We start from the raw sequence: 12,070 nt of genomic DNA, 5'->3' as shown, positions 1-12,070 counted from the left end.
AGGTGAAACGAGAGGATAGTGTTTACACGGCAACCGTGCTGTGAATATGGCTTTGAACATAGAGGGTATGCAGTTGAGGAGTAGAAAATTGGGCCTTTACAAACACGTAAAGGTAATATCCCTCCATAGTTTTATCTCTTCACTTCTGGTTTTTTCCCCATCGGATGATTTTAATGTGTGCAAGTATATCCTTATTGAATGTAAAATGTCGTCTCATTTCCAGTTTATTCGCTATGCTTTGTATACTGCTTTAATATTTCATATATTTCAACTTCAGTATTTGTTCATAAAAAAAGAAACATTTCCATATCTGGGTAAATAAGTTTGTAAGTAGTCCTCCTCTTGACTCGGAGAGGTAAATTTTGGTTTTCCCAACTTGTTAATATTATTATTTGAAATGGCTATTTATATATTACCAAAAGTAATATGAGAAACCTCCCTTCGGGAGGAAAGTATACAATGGCGAATTTTTCCCGATACATCCTCGTACCGCGAATGTCCCCGCGCACTTATACGGCCGTAAACAAAGTTTAAAAAATAGGGCCGCGCCGCGTAGAGCGTAGGAATACATTCTCTGATCTCGCGATTGCGTCGGCTGCTTAAGTTAAGTCGATTTCACAGACTCATTGTAATTTTAAACTTTTCCAATAAAATAATTCATGCAGCATTTTTAGATTTTGATGATAATCAATCAGGAGTGACTCGATTATAGGATTTTCATAGGTCTTTGCATAAAATTTGAATTAAACCCTTACCTTGCCAAGGTATATGACTAACACTATACATAGATAGATTTTAAAATGGTGTTATTATCTATCTCGAAATTTTGTCTTGTATTCATAATTTTCATCTTTTTGGCTTCACAACAAACTAGATTTTCCTTTCGAAATAACCGTATGTGAATATTTATTAGCAAAATCAGGAATCTTCTATTTCATTACGACAGGCAGCTAAGCAGACTACACTAGTTTGAAGCGCTTTTTCCTCTTTCCCTTTCCAACGACCATATCAAAGGACTAGGATCTATAGTACCTTGTCCATGAGCAATAGTGTCTGAATATGGTATTTGGCGGTTCGAGGATGTCTCGCGTGTTTTAACGTTATGCCTATGGCGTCTTGTATACTTCCCTCCCGTAGGGAGGTTTCTTATATTACTTCTGATATTACTTAAGCTATACTACATCTGTATATAGAATAATCCTTGATCTAGTGATGTCATGAAGAAAGCTAAGGTCTGGACTCTTTCGGGTAAATCAAGTATTATCCGCTATAGGCGTAGTGAACCAAAGAGTAAATAATTGAGACCTGAGGTGTAGTAAACTTTGGGTTTTGATGTTCGTGTCTTAATGAAGGACATTAACGGTTCAGAGAGAGCCGAAAGTTAAATACACGTTTAAATAATCAGGTTTAAATTTTATAATAGAAGAAATCATCATGGTAGCAATTAGATCATAGAAAAGGCTAATCGTAGTCGGGTTATAGCTTTGAAGTTTTATTCTTGTTATGGAGCCCATTGACTTTCAGTGCGTCTAACGACAAGTCAGCTTTGGTGATATTTAACGTTAACACTCATGTTGGCAAGCTAAGAATATCGTTGAGGTGAAACGATACAATAGTGTTTATACTGCAAACCAGTTTTGAATGTAGCTATGGGTATATAGGTTTAACACTTGAGACGTAGACAATTAGGCCTTTTCATACACAGAAAGGTTTTTTATATCTCCCCATTTCTGATTTCCATGTGTCCAAGACAATTTCTTACGACATACATCTTTATTGGATGTAAATGTCGTCTGCTTTACTGTATATTTGCTATTCTTGGATTACTGCTTTAATAATTCGTAAATTTTTACTTCAAACAACTTGGGAAAACCAAAATATTACCTCTCCGAGCCGAGAAAAAGACTAGTATCTGACTCTATATCGAAATACTAAACCTACATTTTTCGCTTTTTTTGTCTAACGAGGCTAGACGTTCTCCTAACCCAAGACAATCGCCGCGTAATTTTTGAATCATAAAAGCAGTATTCAAATCTTAACGAATATACATTAAAGCAGTCGACATTTTACATCTAATAAGGATATGACTTGTACACATGGAAATCAGTCAATGGGGCAAAAACAGGAAATGAAGAGTGCTGATTTTGGAGAGATAATTTATATGTTTGAAAAGGCCCAATTGTCTAGGCCTCAACTCTATAGAGTGCTGTCAGTTGTGACGTCATATCCATGGTTAAACGTCACGAGTCTGCCTTTAGCAATAGGCGGCCATGACAGTTACCGTTTTTTCTTTATGGGAAAACAGCATGGGTGACGTCACACCGGCGCTTCTGGCAGCATTCCATACCCTACATCAGAGCTACATTCACAACTAGATTGACGTGTAAACACTATCCTCTCGTTTCACATCATCGGTATTCTTTGTAGCTATTACCCGATTACGACCAGACCTTTCACTGACCTGGTTTGCCAGCATGATGCTTTCTTCTATTATAAAATCTAAGCCTGATTATTTAAAAGTGTATTTAACTTTCGGCTCACAATGAACCGTTAATGTCTCTGCATTACAGAAACGAAAACCAAGCGTTTACTTTTTGGTTCACTAGGTCTATTGACAAAAAAAAGTTAATGTGACCGACATAGTAGCGTTTTACTTGAAATCGTTAAAGAAAGGATTATGCTATAAACAGATGTAGTATAGCTATAGTAATATATAAACATTCATTTCAAATAATAATATAAAATATATTCTTGGGATATCAAAATGAAAGAGCTTTATAGCTACAAAACTACTAAAGGCATCGAAATTACGAAAAATATTTCCATATATTAATTTTACATTATGAGAAAACCAAATATTAAGGTTTTGTAGGATTTCTTTACACATCAACACAAGGCAAACTGCTAACGCGACGCACTAGCGTAACAACGGACGGACACACACAGACAATCACACAGACTGCTTTTTAACCCTTTTCGTATTAACTTTGATTTCAGAAATCAGAATATCTTAAATACTAAAATAAATATAATTAATTTTAAACATTTTCTTCGTTAGTTATCCGCCTTATTGAGCGTTACATCGTTTTAAAAAAGAACAATTAATCATTCTTGAGAGACTTGACTAATTTTGACGTTTGAGATGAAGCATACGACTGCTGCTTCGCCTTACTCAAATAGGTAGTATATAAGGGTTTCGAATCGCAGCTATGGATAAGAACAGCGCAATTGCGTGAGCCTTTGGTGGAAGCCCCACCTTAGGGCCGATCGCCGCGTATGTCTTAACCTTAAGGATGATGATGGAGTAGAAGCCAGGTGTACAGACTGGTGTCCATGTGGGATGGACAAAAACAAAGACCAGAATATGGTGGTGATTAGAAGCCAGTCTGTACAGACTGGTGTCGATGTGAGATGGACAAAGACCAAAAGATGGTGGTGATTAGAAGCCAGTATGTACAGACTGGTGTCCGAGTGGAATGGACGAAGACCAGAAGATGGTGGTGATTAGAAGCCAGTATGTACAGACTGGTGTCCATGTAGGATGGACAATAGATCAGAAGATGGCGGTGATTAGAAGCCAGTGTGTACAGACTGGTGTCCATGTGGGATGGGCAAAGACCAGAGGCTGGTGGTGTTAGACAGGCAACGGAATAATGGCATGTAAGTGTAATACAATTTTGGAAATTTCCGGAAATTGAGAACACGTTTGCTCCGATTTTCAAACTGCGAACGCGGTCCCCTGGGGTGTAAGTCAATAACAACAGACAGACAGACAGACACACACACAGATACGTCGAAATTAGAACCTCTCCGTGACATACGTCACTCGGAGAGGCAAAAAGAAAAATAATTCTATATCTAGGTTAATACGTTCGTAGTAGTAGTCCTCCTCTTGACACAGAGAGGTAATATTTTGGTTTTTCAAACTTGTTAGTTGCTTCTTTACATTGTGTTTTTAGTTCTTACAAGTTCATTCAGACAGCTTTCGTTACCAACTGTTAAACAGACCCCACCTATGAAGGCCGCCATTTTAATTCTTTCAAGTAGACTCTAGTCTAAACTCTCTCCACCGTTCGAGGGTGCCCTTTAAAAACGGCGCGATGGAAATAGTCACGAAAGGCACGAAAGAGGGGAGGGGTGGGGGTAATGGGCAATTGCCCTTAACACAATGTGCGTTTGACAACTTCGGTTCATTTACTTCTGGTCTTACACTGATAGAAAAAGCCGACCAAATCTTATCCAAGTTTTGGCTTTTTCGACCAAAGAAGGGCAAATCCCAAAATGGCCTGCCATGTTTGCACGAGTCTTACCAAGTTTGTGCAGATCCCAAAATGGCATACCAAGTTTGCACGTCTTTGATCTAAGTTGCACAGATCCCAAAATGGTACACCGAGTTTGCACGTCTTTGTCCTAAGTTGCACAAATCCTAAAATCGCATACCAAGTTTACACGCTTTTGACCCAAGTTGCACAAATCATAAATTAACTGACCAATCAAGTGTGCTTTAAGATTGCACAGATCGTGATAGGTTTTTACATTCTCTATCATTCATGTGACATTAAACGGCGAAAAGGTCTACAAACCAAAATTATAAAAAACCGTCTTGGTTTGGACCAAGGCCGAAAAAACAAACGATATGTTTGAGGTTTATCAATTGACTGAAGTTCCAGATATTGAAATTTTTTTCTAGTTATTTTTATCCACTCAATCCTTAATCAATATTTAATTCCATCAACTGATTTTACTGTTAATCGATCTAGTCCCTCTAAATTAATTGAAAAAATTACATATCTACGCTTTTTCAAGAACAATTACATTTTCCGAAAACATTTTATCATGAAATTAATTATTTTGAAGGGAGTACGTGTTGAGGGATCAGTATTGAATATTTGAAATGTTCTACTGGATGTCTAAAAAGAGCAAGCGAACTTTGGCATAACTCGAATGGAAAATGTGAATATTTAATTGATGCCAAACCAGGGTGTTGCGCGAATTTATACATTAAATTTCGTATATCGAAATGCTACATTTCTATTGTCGCCTCTATGAAGGTAAAGTTGCACTGGAACTTCCATTTCCATACTTTAGAATTTCTTGGTCATAACTCAGTCTTCATTTGAAACGTCACCCCCTACTTTACACCGGTTACGTATTACGCGTAATCATTTTAGCAAGCGTAAAGATCATTTCGGAAAACACAGGGGCGAGCCAACATTGGGGTGTATTCTCCCTCGCACCAAGGGTCATCGCCAGACGGTGCCAAAGTTCACTACGAGCAGGAGGCTAGTCAACTAGCACTGCCTATAGCGGTGCTTCTAAGCGAGCGAGAAAATGAAAGAGAGAAAACACCCCAATGGCGGGATCACACCTGTGTTTTAGTTTCTCTGTATGTAATTTCCAAATTCACTTACAAATGTACTGTACACCGATTACACTGAGTGATCGGTCGTTCGGGCGCTAGCGAGTGTCAAGCCATAACCATAACCATTCATGTACACGAATGTTTTATAGTGTTAGGTTAATAATGTTGGCGAGCAAGTCCGGAGTGTCATGTACCGTTTACTAATGTGAAAAGGTATCGATCTATATGGTAATATAATATAGTGTGTTGCGACGGCTCAGATGACCCATACACTGGAACCACTGGTGATTATAAAATGCAATATATTGGGAAAATAGAGGAAGGGAGGGGGTGTCGGAGTTAAATGTGACCTTCTTGGTATAACTAGTAATGAATGATGTGTTTAACCATATTATCTCCGCGGGAAATGAATATAACAAGTCATTGGTACTGAGAAGTATTTCTGTTTATGTGATCTTTACCCTTAACCACGCAGGATAAACTTTGTTGCTTTGTCTTAAGTAGACGACATTCACTGTAAACGACAGTCTTATCAACAACTTAAAACAGATTTAAACTTCTTTTGGTGCAAACTTGAAAATTTGTCAAGCCAGCAACAATTAAAACACTGTTGGTCAAGGTCCTTACAAGTTAGTGAGCATCGACACGAAATCCCTTCAAAATAATTAATTTCATGATAAAATGTTTTCGGAAAATGTAATTGTTCTTGAAAAAGCGTAGATATGTAATTTTTTCAATTAATTTAGAGGGACTAGATCGATTAACAGTAAAATCAGTTGATTGAAGTAAATATTGATTAAGGATTGAGTGGATAAAAATAACTAGAAAAAAATTTCAATATCTGGACTTCAGTCAATTGATAAACCTCAAACATATCGTTTGTTTTTTCGGCCTTGGTCCAAACCAAGACGGTTTTTTATAATATCTGTCACTTCAGTCTTAATGTAATTAAATTTTGAATAATCATGTTTGTTTCACCGTCATACATTTGCACTCTAAAATATAACGGTGCATTCAAACACCATATATGCTATTTTCCGGTGCCAAAAAGACATCATTTAGGGTGTACTTTAACTCCATTTTTATGATCAATTCACGCCATTTGCTAATATTATTTGCAAGTATTAAGGAAATATTAGGCATTTATGCACCATTTACAGTGGTTTTTAACATCTTTGTTAGACAATCTGTTGAACTTCTAATATTACTTAGTTTAATGGTGTTAAAAATATGGAAAACGTACGCTACCTCTGTCACATTATTAAACCAAGTGAAGTGAAATAGTTGTTAAATATTTATTTTTTCCATATTTAGCACCACGTTTATGGTGTAAAACAAACCGGTCAATACACCATTTCAAGTCCCTGTTTACGCATTTAAAGACCTGTTTACCCATTTAAAGACCCTATTTCCCCCGTTTAAAGGCCCTATTGACCCTATTTCCCCCGTTTAAAGGCCCTATTGACCCTATTTCCCCCGTTTAAATGCCCTATTGACCCTATTTCCCCCATTTAAAGGCCCTATTGACCCATTTCAAGTTAATTGTACTATGGTAATTAACCGTTTGCCTGCCTTACGACCGAATTCCAATTCGGCTGAAAACTACCGCAATTTGGCGGTTTTGGATTTGGTCTAATGGGACAAACATCTTGGCATAAATTAAAATTCAATCTACGCCCGTTAACATCTGATTAACTTGAGTGGTTATGTAAAATGAGCAATAATCCCATCTATTTTGTAAAACATTAAGCAAAATTTATTGTTTAGAAGAATGAAATATTTTTAAATCGCAGAAATGCACCGTTATAAAGCGATTCGCTTATTTTAATTTTTAAGTCAAATTACGTAACACTGTAACGAACTTAAACGAAGTTTGAACATAGAATGAGTTCCCAAAAATAATTTTCTAACGTAATATAGTGCCTATGGAAAACCACATATTATTAAAAGCAAATATTTTTATTTTTAAACGCTGTCAACGATAAACCGTTTGTTATTATTGAACTTTTTTTTTATTAAATTTATAACATTTATAGGATAAATACGTCTACTATTAAGAGGTACAATGCTTGAAATTTGTGTTTCAATGACACGTAACCTAACATATGCCTTACCTAACCCGACCTATAAAACAAGCAATATTTTCAACGTTTTTTGTTGAGGGACCTTGAAAAATAAACGATTTTTGGGAAAGGCCCGAGTTGATTAGTAATAACCTAATATTAATCTCGGTTTGTAAAATAAAAATAAAATTCTTATGCCATGAAATATTTTCCAATAAGCATGTATTTTTAAACAAGTTGGGAAACCAAAATAAACCTCTCCGAGCCGAGACGAATTTACTTTCCAAACACAGTTCCGCAAGCCAATGAGGCAAACCGGAAATACATAGTTCTAATCGGCGAGATATTGCCATGATCATTTAGTTTAAAGCGTTTTAATAATTTCCTGCGTATCCACAATAATTCTAATGAGGACCTAATATCTATCACTAAAGCAAGTAGTCCACTTAGCCTTGCGAAACCGTATCGTTACCGTTTTAAGTTCGTAAATTATCCGAAAGAGGGCGCCCATTACCTAAGTCCGAAAGCATCGTTTAAGAAACGTTATCAGATGGCGTTCTGTTCGTATTTGGATACGTGACGTTACGTTAACGATACGGTTTCACAAGGCTTAGTGGACTACTTGCTTTAAATGTGTATTTAACTTTCGGCTCAATCTGAAACGTTAAGACCTCCTATAAGAGGACATGAAACAAGGTCAATTATGGTTAAGATCTAGGTTATCTTATCTCATAGACCCAGTCGTTTCAACACGTATGGAGAAATGAAGTATTAACATCCTTATTATTTAATGAAGCTAAAAGTTACGTTTACACTATATATAAATGTAGTAAAGATGAATTAAAAAGTAAACACCAAATTTTAAATGTTAATATCAAAAGATGTTCTTGGAATATTGAGATGTAACAGAGCTTTATAGCTACACAACTACTAAAAGAATCGTAATGCCGAAAAATATTTAAGTATTTCCATTTAATATTCTGCAAAAAGAAAATGTTATCGTTTTGTAAGAGATCTTTTCACCCTACTCGCTTTATATTAACTTTGATATGCGTGTACTGTTTCGATTCAGATGCAATCTTCATTACTCGTTCTATATTAACTCTCACTTGTGTCAGTACATAGAAATAAGTTTATCTTAAATAAATAATTAATTAAATATAAATGATATAAATGATATTAATTATTTTAATCGCCAGTAAATAACTTTAAAAATAGTTAAATCGTTTAAAATAAAGTTGTTCCTATTTTCTTTCGAAACTTTGCTAATATTGACGTTTAAAGTGAAGGGTACCCCTCTTGCCCGCTTTCTTCAAATTTTGGGGTATATATACGATTCGTTTCCATTATAATAACAGATAAAAACGCATTCGCGTGAACCGATGGTGGAAGCCCTGCCATTGGGAGGCTAGACGTTTCTCGTAACCCTAGCCGATCGCCGCGTATATCTTGAAACCAATAATAGATAAAAACGCATTCGCGTGAACCGATGGTGGAAGCCCTGCCATTGGGAGGCTAGACGTTTCTCGTAACCCTAGCCGATCGCCGCGTATATCTTGAAACCAAACGTTGACGAAGGAAAAGAAGCCAGAATGGACTGACTGGCGTCCATGTGGAATGGACAAAGACCTGAAGATGGTGGTGCATAGAAGCTGGTGTCAATGTGGAATTGACGAAGAACAGAAGATGGTGGTGCATAGAAGCTGGTTTCAAATTGGAATGTACAAAGACCTGAAGATGGTGGTGCATAAAAGCTGGTGTAAATGTGGAATTGACGAAGAACAGAAGATGGTGGTGCATAGAAGCTGGTGTCAAGGTGGAATGGACAAAGACCTGAAGATGGTGGTGCATAGAAGCTGGTGTCAATGTGGAATTGACGCAGAACAGAAGATGGTGGTGCATAGAAGCTGGTGTCAAAGTGAAATTGACGAAGAACAGAAGATGTTTGTGCTTGGAAGCTAGCAAGTACAGACTAGTGTCCATGTGGAGTGGACGAAAACCAAAGCTGGTGGTGTTGGAACTCAAGTAGAATAGCCAGAGGAGACAAACCCAAATTTCCGTGAACTGTCAATGCAGTCCGGAAATTGGGAACACGTTTGCTCCGATACGCAAACTGCGAACGCGGTCACGTGGGGTCTGACAGACAGACAGACACACAGACAGACACACAGACACGGCCGGTGTAATACCTCTCCGTGACATACGTCACTCGGAGAGGTAAAAATTGTGCATACAGACCTCAGAAAGGTTTTTAAGTGATGTTTTAAAAAGTAAAACATGCTCATTATTAAAACCAATCTGACTCCATTACATTAGTTGTTGCCCAAAAGAGTTCATTTGGATAATTTTAACGGCATTAACTTTAAAATCGTGTTCAGTCAGGATTGATATAATAAGAGAGCCTTCAACGTGTACAACACAATAGGAAAGGTAGTGAAGTCCCACTGAACAAGACTATAAATATTCCTGTAAATCAGGCGCATGGTCCTGAAATGGGGTGAACAGGAGTTTGATATGAGATTAATAGGGGTTTTAAATTGGGGCATGAAATGGGGGTAAATTGGGACATGAAATGAGGGTAAATTGGGGCATGAAATGGGGGTAAATTGGGACATGAAATGGGGGTAAATTGGGACATGAAATGGGGGAAAATTGGGACATGAAATGGGGGTAAACTGGGACATGAAATGGGGGTAAATTGGGACATGAAATGGGGGTAAATACGGACATGAAATGGGGTAAATATGGACTTGAAATGGGGTAAATATGGACTTGAAATGGGGTAAATATGGACTTGAAATGGGGGTAAATATGGACTTGAAATGGTTCTAAATATGGACTTGAAATGGGTCTAAATATCGACTTGAAATGGGTCCAAATATCGACTTGAAATGGGTCCAAATATCGACTTGAAATGGGTCCAAATATCGACTTGAAATGGGTCCAAATATCGACTTGAAATGGGTCCAAATATCGACTTGAAATGGATCTAAATATCGACTTGAAATGGGTCTAAATATCGACTTGAAATGGGTCCAAATATCGACTTGAAATGGGTCCAAATATCGACTTGAAATGGGTCCAAATATCGACATGAAATGGGTCTAAATATCGACTTGAAATAGGTCTAAATATAGATTTGAAATAGGTCTAAATATAGACTTGAAATGGGTCTAAATATGGACTTGAAATGGGTCTAAATATGGACTTGAAATGGGTCTAAATATGGACTTGAAATGGGTCTAAATATGGACTTGAAATGGTTCTAAATATGGACTTGAAATGGGTCTAAATATGGACTTGAAATGGGTCTAAATATGGACTTGAAATGGGTCTAAATATGGACTTGAAATGGGTCTAAATATGGACTTGAAATGGGTCTAAATATGGACTTGAAATGGGTCTAAATATGGACTTGAAATGGTTCTAAATATGGACTTGAAATGGGTCTAAATATGGACTTGAAATGGGTCTAAATATGGACTTGAAATGGGTCTAAATATGGACTTGAAATGGGTCTAAATATGGACTTGAAATGGGTCTAAATATGGACTTGAAATGGGTCTAAATATGGACTTGAAATGGGTCTAAATATGGACTTGAAATGGGTCTAAATATGGACTTGAAATGCGGGTAAATATGGACTTGAATTGCGGGTAAATATGGACTTGAAATGCGGGTAAATATGGACTTGAAATGCGGGTAAATATGGACTTGAATTGCGGGTAAATATGGACTTAAGTGCTCATTTAATTGTAAAGATTAAATAGGAAAATTGAGACTGGGTGAAAGATAAGTGTAGTTTTAATTTTAATTAAATAAGGTATCCATGAATTTAACCAAAAAAATCGTGTTTTGGGTTAAATTCACCTTAATTTTACTTGCGTTTAAAGGTTTATCTCGATTAAGTTTAGTTTAAAGGCTTATCTCGATTAAGTTACGTTTAAAGGTTTATCTCGATTAAGTTTAGTTTAAAGGCTTATCTCGATTAAGTTACGTTTAAAGGTTTATCTCGATTAAGTCTAATTTAAAGGCTTATCTCGATTAAGTTTAATTTAAAGGTTTATCTCGATTAAGTTTAGTTCAAAGGTTTATCTCGATTAAGTTTAGTTCAAAGGTTTATCTCGATTAAGTTTAGTTCAAAGGTTTATCTCGATTAAGTTTAGTTCAAAGGTTTATCTCGATTAAGTTTAGTTCAAAGGTTTATCTCGATTAAGTTTAGTTCAAAGGTTTATCTCAATTACGTTTGGATTAAAGGCTTATCTCGATTAAGTTTGGTTTAAAGGCTTATCTCGATTAAGTTTAATTTAAAGGTTTATCCTGATTAAGTTTAATTTAAAGGTTTATCATGATTAAGTGTGAAATAGAAATACGAGGCTTTATCAACAGCTATACAGTTTAAATATTAATTAAGTAGTCCATTTAAAATTTATTCGAGTTTTTATCCAAAATATGTATATTTTATGTTTAAATTCACCCTAATTATACTTAATTATGTTGAAATTAATGAAGGATTGTGGTTTGGCAGTATTGATTTAGCTTATAAATTGAGCTTCAAAAAATTATTAACCTTAATTTTAATGTTTAGATGAGGTTTTGATTAGTTCCAACACATTGCGTTCAATTTTTATCATGCCCCGTGCTA

Source organism: Phalangium opilio, unplaced genomic scaffold (assembly GCF_054372755.1).
Source record: "Phalangium opilio isolate 3A_F unplaced genomic scaffold, DU_Popi_V2 ptg000209l_1, whole genome shotgun sequence".
NCBI classification, from domain to species: Eukaryota; Metazoa; Arthropoda; class Arachnida; order Opiliones; family Phalangiidae; genus Phalangium; species Phalangium opilio.
The sequence above is the reverse complement of the archived record's forward strand: the minus strand, read 5'-3'. Positions refer to the sequence as shown.